The following is a 20365-nucleotide window of genomic DNA, read 5'->3' on the forward strand; positions in this document are numbered from 1 at the left end:
AACCTTGCATTTTTGAGTCGTTCTTTTGCAGCTTCAATGTCTCCAGGTCTTCTCTCTAGCTACCTTATACGCAGTGCAAGGAGATCTTCCCTACTAAGCCCCTCTTGCCAAGGTAGTACATTCCATGTGGGAATTGTATCCTCAATCGGTATCACTGGCTTTTGACCATGCATTAGCTCAGCAGGCATGTAGCCAGTTACTGAGCTATGTGTTGTACGATCAGCCCATAAAGCATACGGTAACAATTTTGGCCACTCACCAACTCTTCCTTCGCAAGCCTTGGCCAAAGCTTTGATGATAGGAGGATGCCCTCTTTCACTCTTTCCATTGCCTTCAGGGTTGTAAGCTGTAGTAAGAGAAAGCTTGATCCCTAATCTAGAAAAGAACTCCCTTGCTTCTTCGGCATCCAGTTCACCTCGATCTGCAGTGATTTTTCCCACACAACCATAACGGCAAATCACCTCATCAAGAAGGAATTTGCACACAGCTTCTGTGGTCTTAGCTCTTAATGCTCTTCCTTCAACCTGGTTAGTTAGGTCCTCTCGTGCAAGAACCAATTATCTCATCTGCCAGAGTCCTAAAGGCATTGTGACTAGATCCACAACCCATTTATAGTGCATGGCTAGTGGATATGTAGGGTGCAATCCATCACAATGTCGAACATTTGAATGCATTTGACAAGCTACACATGACTCTACAAACTGAGATACATCTTTATACATACCCTTCCACCAGTATTTTTCTTTCAACTTGGAGAAGGTTGCCCACACACCCCTGTGTCCAGCCCATAGACTCTCATGAAACTCTTGCATGAGCTTTACTTGAGTCTCTTTTTTACATATAACCCGTTGTGGTGTAGCACCCTTTTGTTTAGGATGCTTCCACAAGTAACCATCCCTTAAAAAGTACCCATATGCTTTCCTGCGTATCCTCTTGAATTCTTGTTCAGACCCATCATCCTGTTTTGTTAGAGTACTCAAGTACCTTCCAATAGAAAGCCAATCACCTTCATAAAGATCTTTCAAGAACAATTCAAGTGAATTAGTCATGCAGACATTGTTACCTTTGACATGAGAGATAGAATAGAATTTTGTGCCTACATCATCTCCCTCATCAATCATTTGTGACTCATCTTCATACCTTGCCCTTGATAGCATATCTGCCACTGTATTGTCTTTACCTGCAATGTGCTTAAACTCGGGATTTAAGGACTTAATGTAGGCAATCCACCGCAACATAGCAATATCTGGTGTTGAGCAGCTTGTAATCATCCCAAGAAGTGGTAGACAATCTGTTTCTACAACCACACATGCACCAATTAGGTACTCTTTTCAACTTTTCAAGGCTGTAACCATACCCCATAACTCTCTCTTTATCTGTGGATAGTTTCTTTGGCGAGCACTTAGTACCTTTGCTCCAAATCTTACCACATACCTGTGTCCTTCTTTGTCATCTTGCCCTATTGCCCATCCAATCCCTGTAGGACTGGTATCTACTGTCACAATCACTGGCCTTTGACACTCATAGTCTACCTTTCTCAAAGTCGTTGCTGACTAGAGTAACTCCTTTAGCTTTTTCATGGATTTTACATGTGCTTCTGTCCATTTAAACTTTTGATTCTTTCTAAGCAGCTGATAAAGAGGATCAGCTACATGTGCATAATGTGGAATCCAAATAACATAGAAGACACATGCTCCCAGAAACCTTCTAACCTCAGTGATCCTAGTGCATGTTTCTTTCATTCTTTGGATGGCATCTACCTTTGATGGACAAGGTTTCCTACCATATGGCCCGCACATGTGCCCCACAATGAGCACTTCATTGACACCAAACATAGACTTTTTCCCTGACAATGTAAGATTCACTTCTTCCAACCTAGACAAAATTTTATCACAATCATTTATGTGATTTACCACAAACCTGCGACATCCCTTGAAGATCCAAAGCTTCATCTTTTCACCCTTCTTCACATCCTTTGATAGGCAAATCTCAATGAAAGGCATTTGATGATATAATAAAGTCATGTAAGACCTTATTCATCCCATTCATCATATGTGTAACCGAGTTGGTTGCTCCCTGTGGCAAGGTACACATCCTTACCAAACCCAAAGGTGTCCTCATGGTTGTCAAGTCTTTGCTTTCGATTGCAAGCTGAAATTGATCATACCCTGAGTAGAGATCCCCCGTTGAGTAGATTGCTCTCCCTGCAAACGCCTCTGCAAATTCATCCACAATTGGACGTGTACCTACATTTCTAATTGTCACCTTGTTCACTGGTTGCATATCTTGGATGAAGCGTAGAGAACCATTCTTCTTTGGAACTGTGAACCACGTGTTTGAGTGTGGAGCACAAGAAGGCTCCAAGATTCCCATTTTGATTTTCTCATTCAGTAGCTCTACTAACTTTGGCAAATGAGCCTTTGGAACCGGAATAGGCTGCAGATTCCAAGGCACATGAGGTATTGTGAAAATTACCATAGGAGCTACAATATAAGGATCAACACATCCTATCTCATGTGGCTCAAATGCAAAAGCCTTACCATGCTTTGAAAGAATTTCTTTGAAGCAACCAATCTGCAACTCTTGAAAAGACTCCTTTGTGAAGGTATGCCCGATCTTTTTAGGATTCCGCAAACTTGGTTGTAAAGAAGCCTGTTCAATCTTTTCCCCATTGTTGGGTGGTAAGGGTGAAGCTACTGGTTTCACCTTCTTTGCTACACTCTTGTTTAGTTTCAACATGGAATTCTGGGCCAACTGTTTGGCTTTCTTTAAAGGCTTCTATTACTTGATACATTTCCATAGAGCAAACTTCTACAACTTCATTTTCAATATGCAAACTAGACCTCATTATAGCATCAAGCTCACCCATAGTATCTACAAAAGAAACTTGTTCACACAAACCCAAAACATTTTCAGCAGGCTCTAGCAACCCACTCTTTTTCATGCCTATTTGTACATTATACACATATTGCTTCTCACATCTCTTCAAATCTTCAAGTTTTGTAAAACATACTGATCCATTATTTGTTACCAAGGAGCTCGTTGAAAATGCTTCACCTATTTTTGGATCAGGCGAGACCCTTTTTCTTTCTGTACCACTGCAATCCCGCTTTACAATGGTACTTGGCCAAAACCCATCATTTCCCTATGATCATGAAACACTTTGCTCACCTTTGGTAGAGGATGTTCTCTGAGGTTCTCACGATTTCTTTCATGGTTCACACAAACTGTGAGAAATTGGACAACTCGTTTACCATCTTTGCTACGTATCCTAGCATATGCTGAACCATCATCCATTACCTTTGTTTCCATTCGAACTCCCACAATGTAGGGCTATCCAAGGATGAGATGATATGAAGATGTATCCTGTACAAAGAATTTTTGGTCAATCTTTACATCACCTATTGTTACCTTCACACCTGGACATGCTGCATACAATTCACCGCATGAATTGTTTGCCACTTTTACCATTCAGCCATGATCTGTGTCCATCGGCCATTTGCACTTGTTGTAGAGACTCTTTGACATTATGTTTATTTCTGAACCATGGTCAATCAAGGCAACAAATGGCTCTTCAAGATCACCTACCTTGACCAAAGTTTTTGTAGTAGCCCTTGCCCAATGACTTCGTGAATAGTAACTCCTAGGAATATCTTCAACTTCTTCATCATCATTTGAGAAATACACTTGCTTCACTCTCCCACTAGATTGGTAGCATCCTACCACAGCTCCATCATTCTCCTTATTTTGCAGTTGCATCCCTTGTGTCTTTGAGGTTTCCCCTTCAACTTGTGGACGAGAAACTTCAGCAAGGGTTTGCCTCTTTCTCTTGATGATGTCAATGATCTCCTCATGGAATTCACGCTTTGCAATGCCAAGAACTTCTCCCAGAGTAAACTCAATCTTGCTATTCAAGATCCTTTCCTCCAAGACTTTCTTTAAATCTGTAGCAACCTCAATATCAGATTGTAGTTTATAAGTTGGGCCTTTTGTCTTACCTTTCATGGCTCTTTCTTCTTTCCTGTTGTAGACTCCTCCATGAGTACTTCAGGTGGAGATGCTCCTTGTGTTGAGGGTGTTTGAGAAGGCATTGAGTCGCTTCTTCCCCCACTTCTAGAAGCTCTTTTTGACGGTCCTTCATCAGCATTCTCACGTCTGCGCTTCTCTTCTACAATTGCCTCATTTTGTTGGCATTTTGTAATGTAGGCATGCACTGACAATGAGTCCACTGGATCATTCCATCCTTTTCTAGACGTATGCAATCACCTGCTTCATGTAGAATCTCTTTTGTAAGCTTTCCCTTTTTAGCTAATTGCATGACATTTGGCCAAATTTGACCATGATGGTCACTCACTTCTTCATCACAAAATGTTTAATTTTTACTCCATAAGTAGCTGCTTCAACTGAAGAGGTGGCATGCTTGGTTGCCATATCTTCAACTAAGGTTTGCATTCCCCCCTTCCCAAATTTAGTTCTCAAGGGTACACCTGTCTCTCTTAAGTGGATTTTACCATCCTTAAAAAAGACAACATCTTTTGACAAAGCATCACTAAAATCATCACAATCCCTTCTTACATGGTTTGTACTATCACACCAAATACATCTATTAACAAACCCTTCTTTGGGCTGTTGTCTTTGCCTAGGAAGTGGCTCTGATGGTTGGCCTTTTTCTTCAAGCTTTGCAAACTTCACCTTCAAGTCACGCATTCCCTTCACAAGCTCATCTAGCATGGACTCATCAAACTTAGGAGCGATAAAAGTAGGCTCTGTTATTGATAGTCCTTGCTTTGGCTTGACTACCCATTCTAAGAATGTCCTTTTGGTCACTCTCTCAGAGTCCTCCATGAAATATTCCTCCTTTAAAGCTACTTTGAGTTCTTCCCAATTTCTCCCATGCCCATCTTTAATTGCCCTAACATGCTCCCTAATTTCTGGAGCAACAACTAGCTCAAAGCTTTGAAACATCTCACCTTCTGACACGCGATGCAACTCCATCTCCTTCACATACTCGCGTATGTACTTGGTTACATCTTTGCCATTGAACTGATCCATTCTGTTGACGACCGCTTGCATGGCCTTTGTTGCTGAAATCTCCCTTCTTTCAGTAGCATGTTGTTGTTGCATGAACATTGCAAATGCTTGAAACATTTGCATTGTTGCTGGGTCAAAATGCATACCCTATTTCTCAACATGATCACCCATGGTTACCCACAAACTCTCACCCTAGCAGTTTCGCGTCGGGTTCACCAAAAATATGTCGAGAAATTTGCGGCCTTGCCAGGAAAGCACCGGGCTTATAGCTGTGAGAGTTTGTGAGAGAACTCAACAAAAACTATATGAAGGAGTTAAACCATAGATGCCATGAAGAATAGGGTTTGGAAAGAAGTGCAATCAAAGAAGACTCACTCTTTCTCTCTTGCATTCACACACACAAAGAAAGAACGCAAAAGAGAATGTCAAAACAATACGAAGATGAAAACATCAAGGCTATGGTCATATCGTATCATGGGTAATATGAAAGGGTTAATGGATGAGTTAATGGCATTCAATCTTGGCTGACCAAATAGGCTACGAATTGTTCTTTGGAATTGTAGTTTTGTGCTTACCATAATATATATATTTTTTCTAGTGATTGGGATTAATTGTGTGTACAAATCCTCTTGGTTCATAGCAAGATAACTACGCTTACGTCAAAAGAAAAGTTATAGTCTATGAGAGGTAGTATGATGGGATCCGGTGATAGAAGTATTTCATTGAGCCTTTCAGGACCGAAGAGAAACACTATACATGGTTGAAAGTGTATTTTACGGCTAATCCATACGTTAATTCTAATAGATCGTACAGAGTGAAAGCGATAGAAATGATCATCATGTGGGTTATTCATCTAGGATAGTATGTGAAAAATGTAGATATGAGAAGAAAAATGTACATATTATAGAAGTGAAGAGATGAGAAGTTTCCCCTCCAAACTTATTCTTACCTAGGCAATAAGGATACTGCGGGGAGAGATGTACCTGTAGCAAGGAGAACCTAAAATTTGTAGAGAGGATGAATTACTAAGAGTGAAAGAGATAGATTTGGTTAAAGAGATGAGATTAGATATATATATATATATGTTGGATTAGAGATGAAAATGAAAACGACAAGAAATCAAGAAAACATCAATGTAGAACACATCTTACTTGAAACCCTTCGGCACCATTATTGATGGGAGAGAGAAGAAGAGTGGAGAATTCCACTTTGATTGATACACCAAGTGTAAGACCTTCTTTGATTAGAGTTGATCTTCCAAGGTTAGCTTGTTGCAAGAATGGCTAGTCTCCCTCTAGGAGAAAGTGTAGGCTTGGGCTTATGTTAATGGCTAAGTATAATTAGGCATTACTACTCACTCCCTCGAGAATTCCTCTCATCAATGGCTTGAATGCTTGAGTTCCTTCCAAGGAAGAAGAGGTTCCCTTTTATAGGTGAAGGGAACCCACAAGGATTTACACAAGAAGAGAGGAGCCAGTGTGAACAGGAATTGGAAAAGTTGGAAATGAGCTGTCCCTGCATGATGTGGGCAGACTGGGTCCCAGTATTTTGGTCATATCTCCTCAACCGTAGCTCCAACTAAAAAAGTAAAAATATGAGCAGAAACTTCAGCTCATTAGCTACGATTTTCACTTTAAAATCATTTTCCAATTCGGATTGGAACCTTGTGTAAACAATTCATCAAAATAGGGTCCATTTATGGCAGCAAAAGTCTTCATGTGGTCCCCTTAGCCTAGACTTTCATTTGATTCCAAAGGACACCTCATGCCATATGAAAGCATGACATTGCTCCTTGACAAAGTTTTGTAATCATGCTTGCAATAATGCATTAAAATAAGTGTATCTTTGAAATCATGCCACCTAGTGTCCCACTAGGATTTGATTCTCTCCTAGTAGCTATTTAAAAAGAAATATAAGAAAAGTATAAAAAATACGTAGAATATATATATATGGGAGTTTATCCTAGATATAGGATCTAGCTAGGGTGTGAGATGATAATGAAATAGTAGAAATAAAGAATCAATGCTTTTTGCCCCAAGTTAAAGAGGCGGAGCTATTGATGCTTTTCCCATAGTATTTTCTGATGGTAAAGTAAGGATAGGTTACCCTTGAGAAAAATAATAGGATGAGATAGAAGGCTTATTATTATACTTAAATATGCATATGTACACTATAGGAAATATAATTATGTATCTAAAAAAATACAAGATAGATCTTGTAGCATGCGTTCCCACTATGTACGTGTCACAGCACGACAACGTCAATATACGCCGTATCTCCGAATAATTACCGAATAGCCGTATAAAACATTTTTCGATCGAAAAAAAGTATATATATACAATCGTCGCCGTATTGGATCGAAAAGCAATGTAGACTTTCTTGGAGTTTGGAGAGCTTGGAGCTTCTGAGGTTTTCCCAGATAGAGACAGCGACTTTGATTTACAACGGTTTTCAGGTATATTTTTTTAAATTTTCAATAAATATTAACTTTTTTTGTGTTGTGCCAGACATGTGTGGTGCAGTAGTTTCGGCTCTCACCACAAAGTTGGCTTGCAAGTCGTAGACCACTTCGTGGTGTGTAGCCATAGGCCCATATGGCTCACTCTAGAGGTGTATAGAATATAGTTTTCTATCCCGTGGTGTGTAGTTATATAACTCACTCTAGGGAAGGCTTAGGGTAAATTTAGATTCCCACTCGTATGGTGTAGTAGTATATCTCTCACCATAGAGATGAGTTAGGATTAGAGGTTGACTCGTGGAGTGTAGTAGGCATGATGCTACACCTCTCACTTCAGAGTGGCCTATAAAATTTACAATCTTAAAGTAAATCATTATTGATTATTCTACATAGAAGCACAAAAATTAACGTTCGTCATTTTAAGAGTGTAGAGATGCATACTTTATGCCCTCTTCATCTTAATACGACTTTCGTTATTTTTGTGCTTCTATTTCTGTAGTAACATCATTGTTCATCAGTAGATGACTTGGTGTTACTCTGAACGTAGATATATACAACAATTGATTTACATTTGAGATTGTTGAGCTGTTTGCTGATGGTTGTGTTGTGCATGCCACACACTCCATTAGAAATAGCTTATAAAATTTACAATTTTAGATTAAGTTTTTCTGTCATATGTGTTACATAGAAACACAAGCGTTACCACTCGTATATTAAGAGTGAAGAGATGCATATTTTCATGCCCTCTTCATCTTAATGTGACATACTGGTTACTCATGTGTTTCATATTCCAAAAGAACATCATTTTTCATCATTAAATGACTTGGTGTTGTTTTGGACGTAAACACACATACGATAGGTAACTTACATCTGCAATTGTTAATTTATCCGCTGATAGTTGTGTTGTGAGTTCCACACACTTTAAGAGGGATTAGATTGATAAAAACTATCAATCTATTTTACAACAGCAGCCATGACTTGTGCTGAGAATATCTCACACTAGTTGAGTTGTTCTTATATACGATTTTCCAACCCTTTAGATGTAATTTCTTTCATCATCTCACACTTCTGCACATAGCAGGGTCCAGTTCTTGTGCTGAGAGCATCTCACACTCCTGGCCTGTTTCTCTCTCTCTCTCTCTCTCTAAATTAATTTTCATGGTCGATTCGCACAATGTGGTTTGTAATCATAAGATTTTCTCTTTAATTTGCAATAATTTAGTATTGTTTAATAAATTTGAATCATCATTTAATATATATATAGGGTTAACACTCATTATATAATAACTATGTTACTATGGTGTACAATCATTTCGTAAAATTCTTAATTTATAATTTTGTCATACAGATATGGCAGACACGAAGCTAGCAAAACATCAACGAAAGTTCGTCTCCGAAGTGATTGTGAGACACTTCCATTACTCGTCAGAGGCAGATATTAGACGTTGTTTAAACCCTGTCGCTCCGGAGCATTTTTATCAGCTTATAGAGACTCTAACCAAGTCTGTGTTTGAGCAGCTCCAGGCAGAGTTTGCACAAGCTATTTTTGACAAAGCCCTTCTGACATCAGGTGATTTAGTAAACATGGTCAAACAAACCATTGGACAAATCATGAAAACCTTTCAAGAACTGAAAAATCCTACAATTACTTCCTTGCCAAACATAGCTGAGCGCATACATCTTGTGTAGCAGCTTTACACGGAGTTCAAGAGCAAGGAAAAGTTAGAAAGAGCAGCAAAGCGTGCAAGAGTGGAATCGAGCTCTTCTGAAGCTGCTGTTGAACTAGAAATCATTCTTAGAACAGAGCCTGCAACGTTATCCGTTGCTACATTAGACCTCTCTCAACTACCACCTATTTTACACCTTTTACCCGACAAAGCCGTCTTCAATATCCAAGCTCCACAGCTAGGAGAGGGAGGATGGGCACATGTGAAGCGTGTGGGTGTCACACATCCCGCTTTCAAAGATCAAGTGTATGCTGCAAAAGTGTTCAAAGTACACTTACATGGGCCCACCATGGAGCAACAGGTCAAAGACGAAGCAACAATTTTGGATATTTCACATCGAGGTATTATCTACCCTCTTGCCATGGTGCGCCACGTGGAGCGACCAATGCTCATTTCACGATTTTGGAATGGCGGCCATGTAGAGCAATGGATCAAAGAATGCACTGCAGACGGCAGCCAACCTGTCATCCGCGATTATGTACTCACTGCAGGAACAATAGAGCTATTCCAGGAGAATATTTTGCAGATCATCAATGCTCTCCTCCAAACTCTAAAGTATATACATTCGCATAACTACCTCCACAATGATCTACACTCTCGGAATATGATGCTGCATTTTGAGCGAAAAAGTGTTTATGCCGGCATTGTGGATTGGGGTTCATGCACCAAAACAAATACCACAGCCGATTTTCCTCCTCTACGCGATATGCAGATAGAAACTAGAAAACAATATGAGAGAGATTATCCATGGGCAGCCCCCGAACGTATATCTAGTAATCCTCCCTCCTGGACCAAAGCTATGGATATTTATTCCATGTGTCATACATGTAAACGCATTTTGAAGTGCTTATCAGAGCCCCAAGAACAAAGCAAGAGACATTTTTTGAGTAATGTACTTGCTCATCTTGAAACCGGCAAGCGCCTAAACCCCAACACCCGGCCTAACGCTTTTGACCTCTCCTTATGTCTAAATGGTGCCCATAGAGTGGGTTACAACATTGTAATGACATCTGGCTTACAACCAGCTGATGATTAATGAAAACACAAGTCTCATGATTTCATCATTGTTTTACTTTTGGTGTCAGATTTAATTGTATGTTTAATTGAACAAAATATCTATGTTTGTCATTTGATATACTGTCCAATGTCAAATTAATTGAATGGGTATTTAAAAGTAATGACATGTTTTCCTAATATGCAGATATGGAAGAAGAACTCAACCACGCTGAAGCTCAGGAAATTTTTGAAGAAGAACAAGTTAGATGTGGACAAGCAGATCTTTCTACTATTGCGAGCATTGAAGAAGATGAATCTGAGCTATAGGGCGAACCACTAACCCTTAAAGAGTGCAAAAAGCTTTGCCCTAATCACTTTGTACGCCATCAACTATTTCAAATAAGTGGCAATGCAAAAGATACAGCTCTGTTAAAGCTCTCTGTTTTGCAACATAAAGTACTGGCACGTGTATTGCTGCAAAGGTTTATACGACAAGAGAGATGCCTACCAAACAACAACTAAGTAGCAATTTACTTTATCCAACAATGCTATGTTCGATATGTTTTGCTGAAGAGAGTGGATTGGTCAAATCGTCCAGGCACCGCTGGCGTTGGACGTGGACGCATTGCAGAAAAGGTGGCTACACGCAATGCAAATAATCCAATGCCTCCTCGCAAGCGTCCTATTGTTTTACTTCCTGAAGAGTCATAAACTCTGACTGAATTAGCCAGCCAAGGACAAGACCTTGCCAGCCAAGGAGAAACACCGGACATGCTTCGTGGCCGTATTCTTGAGCTTGAAATAGAGTTAAGTGATGCACAAGCAAAGATTCAATGATATGAATCATTGTATGGACCTTTGCCAGATGATACTACCACTTCACATGCTAGGAATTACAGATTTTACCATAGATCAGCTTATAGAAAATCTATCAAACTCATAAGTCACTCACAAGCTTTTTGTAATCGCAAAATTATATCAAACTCTTTTCGATTGAGTAATTTCCCAGAACCTTGTTGTAATTTCAAACCTACATCGACTTTATGTAATTGTTATTCGACAAGATATTATCGGCAATTTATATTTGTGTGTGAGTAAATATGTGCGTATGAGAAAGAGAAAGAGAGGTTTTGATGTGAACGACAACGAGATACCACTTTCTTTCATCATATGCAAAAACTTTGTTAAGTATTACAATGGTACTCTCACAAATCATCTCCATCTTCAAAAACTGCAACCACATCATCTACTTCGTCCATATCTGAGCATTCTGAAACTATCTCCCATTCCATATCATCATCATCATCAACTTCTGTAGAAATAGCTTCATGCGTTTGGAAGACTCCATATTGCTTTTGAGCGGCTCTAGTTGCAATGTTTTGAGGCTTATAAATAAGTCTCATATTGCAAAAAACATACACCAAATCAGCAGCCCGTTTAGTATGAAGTCTGTTTCGCTTTTTCGTGTACACAAAGTCGAATGCTGACCAATTTCGTTCACAACTTCTACTTGATGCATCTACTGATAAAACTCTAACTGCAATGTGTTGCAACTCCACTTTCTCTCCACCATAAAGGTGCACTTGTTTTTCCAATGGCATCTATATGCCACAGATCCTGAAACATACCAGTTCTGTTGGCATAATCTACTCGCTAATGAAAAGCTGTTTTTCCATCTTCGTGCCCTAAGAGTTGGGAGCACACTCTTTTGAAGTCGGACATAACTTCTTTGTTGGCAGATTGCTAATGCATTTGAAACTTAGGATCCAATACAAAAGCCGCACCATGCAATGGCGTATGCAACTGCAACCCAACGCTTGTTAACAATTGTAATCATGGTAGCTTTATCCTTTGCACCAAAACTGACATTTTCTCTTAGCTTGCGTATATCCTCTGACATATACCAGTAGACCCGACAAAAAATAAAAGAATCTGTGTCAACTGCTCTCAAAAGATCTACAAATGGCTTAGACAGAGTTACTATTCTTTCTACATTACGCCCAAAGACTAGCGAGTTTACTATTTTTGCACATCGACCAGCTGCTTCCTGATAACTTGGATATTTGCTAAGCCATCCATCCCATCTTCTGTTTGCTAAGGTTTCCATCAATGCAGGCTTCAACTCTTGCAAAGCAGCAAGAACATAGTATGCCGTAGCAAACCTTGTTGCGCAAATATTTGCAGAGCTTTATTTGGTGACTTGGTTTGAAAAAGAGCATACGAAAATTGATTCTCTCTAATGAATTTCACCACATGATTTGCATCCAATAAAGTTTGCTTCACACATGCCATTTTACTAATATCTTTTAAAAGCAAATTTAAAGTGTGAGCTGCACATGGTACCCAAGAAATCTCCGGATACTTGACTTGAATAGCTCTTCCTGCTCCTTTGTAGTTGGCCGCATTATCTGTGACAATAGCAGTCACATTCTTTGGTCCACCTGCGTTTGCAATTGCACGCTCATACACCCCTGCTAGGTAGGTGATAGTCTTCTCTTTCAATGAGCTGTCAATTGCTTCCACGAACATAGCCCCTCTAGGGTTAATAAGCATTACATTGATTAAAGGTTTTTTCTGACAGTTAGTCCATCCATCCAATGCTATGGTGCATCCATATGCTGGAACAAACTCTAGGACTGTGTGTTTGATAATGGCTTCAGTACTGTCTTTGACTTTATCAAGATATTCAGTTCCCATCTTGTTATAGTCAAGAAGCACAAATCCTTTTTTGGCTGTACTCATCAAAGCATCTTAAAATATTGGATTGCGCATAACATTGAACGATATGCCACACCCAACAAATGCTTGTGTCCATTTTAAATGCAACTCAAGAAACCATTGTTTACCTAATGCTTCAGGCATTGTCTGTCCATTGGATGACGCTCTGCCGGATTTGCTTGTGCCACGAACTCCTCCTCATGTAGAAGCATGTCCATGAAGAGGGTTCAATTGAGAACTTTGATCAGTTACTTGAGTGGTACACACCTTTTCTGTTGCCTCCTTGCATAGAGATGGTTCAATATTCGCATGAATATCTTTAGAAACATCACCTTTATGTTTAGCTGCAAGAATCAACATTACTTTGCGAGAATACATGAAAAATTTTTCATGAATATCTTTTGGTGGTGCCCCGCACTTTTCAACATTGCCAGGGACTTTAAACAAATACTCTTTAATTATGGTTGCATTACCACTGAACTCGTGGCCACAAGATTTACATTTAAGTCGAGATGTATTTCTCCCACCTTTCAACTCATGCACATAACTCCACTCTTGTCCTTTCACCATGATGCACAAAAATAGTTTGCTAGTAAAAACAAAGTCAATGATCATTTTCATAATCAAAATCAATTAAAATATTAAATTAATTTAACTAACAATGATTGAAAGAAATTAAAATAATTAAAAACAATGATTGAACAAAAATACAATAATAAAAAACAATACCATTGGATTACATATAAATTGCATCGATTTATCTAAAGTGCAAGCTTGGATCTTTAACACATTACGATAATCAATAATTACAATTAAATCAAGTATTAAAATGATTATCATTATAAATTACTATACATACAAGAGCTATAAGTGACATTATTAAATGTCAAAACAATAATCACTTACAATACTTGATAATTATCGTATCTATGTAAAGTGGGAACAAAAAGTTCTTACACTTTACCATAGATTTTTAAGCGATTATCTATCTACAATGCGAGCATATGTATGCTCTCACACAGTACGGTAGATTTTGCAATCCAAATAAAGATAAGAGAATATCATTATTTTTGGAAATGTTTTTAAATTTTTACTCTAGTGAGAGCATAGCAGTGTGAATAGCTCTACACAAAACGTAAAAATATAATTTTGTTTCATTATATTCATTTTGAAGTGAGAGAAAATATCTACACATCAAAATCTAACTTTAAATTACATAAAATTTTTTTATGTAATTATATTTTTAAACTAATTATCTCATGTGAGAGTGCACTCTACACACAACAACGATAATATCTTACTTTTTTTTTATTAGTCACTTTCAAGTGTCAATTAATTGAACACATTGACAAGTGATTCTTATAATTATAGTTTGTATCAGGTGAGAGATTAAACTCTTCACAAAATACAAACTTTCAACTATTTACTAAGTTTTTCAAAACATATTCATAAATTTGAATCACAAAACTTAAAATTCTATTGAATTTTATTTTTTATTGCATTCAAATTGTTTTAATTTTTTACAAATTACATTTTTTGATCGTTTGGTGAGAGTACTCACATGGAAAACACTGACTTTGAAAGCTGGTATGAGACCTTTCGCATGTTGCTATATATACTAACATATTTGATCGTTATAATTTTAGATCGAAAATACTTTCATTCGAAAATAATTTCGATCGAAAAGTTTTTGTATCGAAAAATTAAGAAGTTATACGATTGGCCGTTTCTGCTGATGTGGCACCGTATAATACGACCGTATAATTTAGATAAACGAATAATACTCCCATTATTCGCGTATTATACGTCTCCCAAATAACCAATAATGCAACTTAGGGTAGGATTAGTGACTGTAGAGTGTTGTTCGTGTCTAGATCAGGGTTGACAACCCAGAGATTGCCTTCTTTCCCTAGTCGGGTCAGCTATGTCCTCGGATTGACAGTTTGTTGGTCTGTGTTCTCACTGTGCTCCATCGTCCGTCGCGGCGTACCCGCTAGCAGTTACAGTGTTATTTCTTCTTCAGTTTTGATTTGATGTCGAAGGGTGGTTATTTTGTTTTGCACTTCCAAATCCTCCTTGCTGCAAGCTTCTAGTTCTATAAGTTCATTATAGATAGAGTCCTTCCTTTTTCTTTGAATCTTCATCATCGTTTTCCTAAAAGAGATAAGGAGTGTTGAGTGTTGGCGATCGCCAGCTTCCAAGATTTTGGTGTGTGGTTCCCTTAGAGAAAGCTTGCACCAAAATAGCTTTTATGCTTTTCTGGACCTCCCCTAGTTAACCAAAACAGTGATGGGTCTGTGTGGAACCAATGGCTCCTTATCTTGTTGCATTTGTTATTAACACGTAGTGGTCTAAAGCAGAGGAGGTGGTTCTTGTAGATGCTTTAACCATGTTTAATTGTCAAGCCAAAGGAGTACTAACGTAGCATCTGCCAAATCTAGACTTTCGAGCAAGGCTCCCTCTTGAGTAATTTTGCTAGGTGAATTCTCCCTGTTTCCTATGTTCCATAGGTCCAACTAATCCTTAAGTTTTACCCATTCTTGTTTCTCGGTACCCCCCACTATTTTCCCCTTCATAAGGTAGCTATCCTCCATGGTCTCTACCATATTAAAGCCCCCATCAGAATGATATGTCCCTTGATCTGAGTGATTTGTCTCCACAGGTTGGTCCTGTCATTAACCGAGCCCCCTGCATAGATTGATACCAATAGAAAGCTGATAGGAGCCTCAATGAAGAGTGCTACCCAAAACTCTCTTGTTGACGATAGTGTTTGATTAATTTTCCAGTTCAAAGGAATGTCCAAGGCCGTTCCTCCTGACCCTCTGTTGTGAGAGGAGTGAAACCACTCAAGCTCCTTTGATATCAATTTAAGCCTCTGCTCCAGCTTTTTCCCTGTAATTTTGACCTCCTAGAACCCAATCACATCTACAGGGTAGTTCTGAGTCTAATATTTAATTTTCTTTTCTTTGTTGGGGTCTATCAACCTCTTCATATTCTAAGACAACAACTTCATTTATTGCTTCTTCTATCTTTTCTATTCTTTATCTAGGCCCTTGGTGAGGACTGAGTTACTGAGTTATGACTCCTCTTATTATCTTTTTGCACTTCCATTGGGAGGGGCCTACTTCTGAACATCTTGCATGTCTAGGGGCTTTCTTCGGCTCTATGCTACTAGATACTTAGTTGAGGTGAATGTCAGAGCCTCTGTCTTTTTTGTTGACTTGCTCTTGAAGCCATGATTCTGTGTCTTGCTCCTCCTCTGAGTCGTGCCTGATCGAGTTTGGCACCTCTCAATCTTCCCATTTGGGAAGTGAGGCTAGAAGCGCATACCTTTTGGCCTATCTAGGTTTAGCTCTATCATTCGAAGGTTTTTCTGCAGTTGGCCATGGGGTTATATTTCTATGATGGGAGACTGCTGGCGGAGGCTTTTGTTTTTTACTCTCCCTTTTTTCATAGATGTTTGGGGTCATTTCTGGTTTAGGTTTTTTGATCGGGCACTCCTGAACAAAGTGCCCTTTCGTTCCACAGTGAAAACATGCATTCGGTAGGTACTTGTAGGTCAAAGGTTTTTCAAAGAATTTTCCATCATCTAGAGCGATGACCATTGCTTGAGGGAGTTCCTCAAAGATGTCAATCTCTATCAGAGCTTGCGGGTGCCAAGAGGGGATGTATTCTCCACGTGGGCGGCTTCCTCGGACCTTGCCAAGTTGCAAACCTATCGCCTTCAGGTGATTATGAAAGTGCAGGGGCAGGTTAGGAAACTCCATCCACACCGGAAAGTGTGATAGCGCATCCCTCTCAACGTTGTATTCCTTGTGCCATTTGAACAGATTGAGAGGGGAGGAGCGCAGAAGCCACTGTCCTGAGCTTAATACCCTAAAGGCCATGTCTGCATTCTTGAAAACAAAGACGTACATGTTTTTGGGCAGGGCTGAATGGTCTCTACTTCCGCCCCTATCGCCCCCCATTGATTCCTAATCCAGCCTCTCACCACTTCGGCAGGTGGACGAGGTTCGACTAGAAGACCTATGAGGGCTCTACTCTCTAGATCGTTCTGGGTTTTGAAAACTGAATTGCAGGTAAAATGACCAGAGGCTTACCGTGTGGAGTCTTGCCAGAAGCCATCATGCATGATGGCTTCTGCTTCCTCCTAGTTGAGACTCAGCGGCAGCAGTAAAGGCGGATGTAGTGGAAGGTCTTTCAGCAACCCCAATATGTATCCCTGTTGGTGTGTTGGCAGTGGGTGATTGTGTGTAGAACCCGACATCTTTCCTCTCCTATCTCGCTGCTTGAAGCTTGCTGAGACTTCCATGCAGAAGCTAGTCATTGTCGTAGTAAAAAGGCCCAAATGGTTAAAGTGAGGGTTACCCAGAAGGTGAATCTAGTTAACTCCACTTGTGTGGGCGTATGTGGAGTTAAGATGCACCAGATTTTGGTGGGGAAGCCCGCCTGACGTCCATATGTTGGGAGTTCCAGTGTCCGGGTTGAGGGCGGGTGAGATGACCGATGAGGTCATCTCACTGGGCAGGGGGCGAGCGTAGGGGTGAAGAAGCTACGCCATAGTTAGGTTCTAGGTTGGATGTTCTTTTGGCTGGGAGATTCTTGATTCTCTCCCAATATTTGGTATTTAACGTAGCTAGACGTATTGCCACTCTGATCTCCCATTGCTTGCTTAATTATAGTCGCTCGGCTATATAACTAGCTAGAAAATAGAGACTGTAACTCTTCTTACAAAATACAATATGATGTCTACTGTATTTACGTTAGTCCAAGATAAATTCCTTGTCCAATCAGCTCCCAGCTAGCTCGGGAATAAATGGTTGTGTCTAATAACAAGAAAGCATTGTCCACATCGACGTATACATCTCCCTGCTCAGCCTTTATACACTAGTGCTGAGTCCTGACGGTGGAGAGGGGGAATGTGGGAACACACCCGGCACAAACACAAGGGCCTCTCTATAGCTCAGGGCATTCACAACACCCCTATCCTTTGGGAAAACACCTTCAAACACACAACTCACACTAGCAGACCACTGCCTGGTCCACTGCCACTGCTCACACACTCTACAACCCACTGCATGAGATACACCTACTACCCATAGTCTGTCTTCACCCTTACACACGCACATAACCACTCAATCACACTCTCTCACTCAACACACTTCCACACAGCCGGCATGGAGGAGAAACATGAAAGCATGAGAAAGAGAAGAGGGGAAGGGGAATCAATAGCACGGGAGGAAACTACGACTCGATTGCACTCACCAAAACACCTATACAAACTCACACTGCCATCACCATGGCCATTTACACAAGAGAGATACAAAGGGATTTGACAAGAAAACTCCTCTGTCCAAAAACTCCACTTTGCAGGCTTCCAACAGGCTCCACAAGCCAAGAAGAAAACTAAGAAGAAGCCCCTAATTTGACCATTTTTTGACTTTTATAGGGGGGGGGGGGGGGTTTTAATTTGGAAAATTCCTTTTTGATTGGTCCATGGGGTACCCTTTTTTGGTATCTCTTGGGAAGAGGGGCACCGCCTTTCTATCTCTCTTCTCTTCACTCTTTGCACTTGCGGGGGGCATTAGAGACGTCGCTATTGCCCCCTAGGATTTTTATTTTTTAATTTTTATCTCTTCATTTTTACCCCTATGTCTTCAACCTTACACTACTCCACATGCTTGATTTTGACCTATCCTCTCTATCCGAATCCTCCTTGGCCCTCTTGTTCTTTGGTCTAGCTGGCACCTTGCCCGGACATCCCTTGGTTTGGGCCCATTTGACCTTGCTTTTATCTCTACCCAATCGGGCTTGCCTCCTGCTCACTGCCCTCTACTGCCTTCCCACGCCATAGGACTCCTCCCCTAGCCTTCCAATAGCGATGTCGCTATTGGGTGGAGGAGCCCCCTTTAAAAACTTCTTTTCCCTCACGGGCGCAGGCATAACCCCTTGCGGGCCTGCCACATCATCCACCAAGTTCACGGGCGCCACAGTGCCATTTCCACCTTTCTCCCCGCGGGCGCGCGCACCTGCTTCGCCTCGCATTGCCAACCCCGCCGCCAAAATCGGCCCGCCTCTGCTCCGAGCAGCACCTACGCGCCGCCTGCTCCTTGAGCCATAGCCAAGAGCTCACGCTCCACCATGAGATACCCATTGAGGCTCCACCTTCCTACCCTTATACCCCAAACTCCATCCATGTGCATCTGCATGTGGGGCAATAGCCTGTCACGTGGTGGCTGCCCGTGAGCTTCCTCCAAAAACCTCCTCCCCATGACAGAATTGTAAAACATTCCCATTTTATGCCAACTTTTTGGTCCTCCTTGGTCCAGCTCCCATTTTATAATCGTAGAACCTTTTCAAGAGCTGTAAAGTTGGGTTTCGAGTCCATATCCCCTACTCCATTTGACTCAACTTCCTTTGACTGTTTGAACTTTGTGGGCCCGATATCCGAGGCCATAAAAACTCAAAAAATCATCTGCAACTGTTCACTACCCAAATGCTCCCAACTTTCATCTCGTTGTATCTTGCCGACTAAGCATCCAATTGATGCACCGTTGATTTGTGTTGGCTCCTCATGACACATACTATCACCGAGAACTTTGGTGAGGGTCAAAAGATTGCCACATGGCACATCCTCCAATGCGTGCAAGTAGGCTCAAACACGGCCCCCAAAAATTCTTCTAATGGCCATAACTTGCTAACCAGAGCTTCGATTCGCAATCCGAGAAGACAGGCATGTTCCATAACTTCAGCTCTACACATCTATACACTGACATCGGCCCGGGCCACCTGTTCTCAGTTTCCCTATCCGTATGGGATTTGCTACACACTCTTCCTCTAAACTGCAATACCTTGAGCACCGGGGCTCCGTTTGACGAGCCGTCTGGACCAGCTTCTACAGCAGACTGAATAATACATTTTGAGACATTGTTTTGGCGTTTTTGAAAAATTCACCTCCCACCCCATCTAGACCATCCCGCAACACTTATGGCCTAAGAAACCTCATCGAGCATACACCTTCGCTATCCATGCGCTGCCTAGGGCTTTGGTACCTTCCCTAGCCTTCTGCACTGCACTCACATGCTGCCTCTGCCTGGCATTGACTATCTCCTAGCTCGGACCAACTTTGGCTGCACCATCATTGCCCACCCCCTTGTTGAACATTTATGTTCAACCACACATGGCTTTATTTCACTAAAAATCTGCACACCACAAACAAACTATCTGTACACTGCAAAAACACCTAACATATGTAGAATATTGGCACGTGCTACCCGCTTTCCTTGCTCATGCGGGTTGCCCAACCCCCTGCTTTACCTATCATCACCCGCCTGGGTCTAACACCTTGCATTGTGTTGGGGTATAAAGCCCAATGTGGTCGCCCATGTAAGTGGGCGGGCCACCAGGTATGTACACATATTCTTTTGTAAAACCT

The sequence above is a fragment of the Adiantum capillus-veneris genome, chromosome 20 (genome assembly GCF_014529385.1).
Source record: "Adiantum capillus-veneris isolate H3 chromosome 20, ASM1452938v2, whole genome shotgun sequence".
Taxonomy (NCBI): Eukaryota; Viridiplantae; Streptophyta; class Polypodiopsida; order Polypodiales; family Pteridaceae; genus Adiantum; species Adiantum capillus-veneris.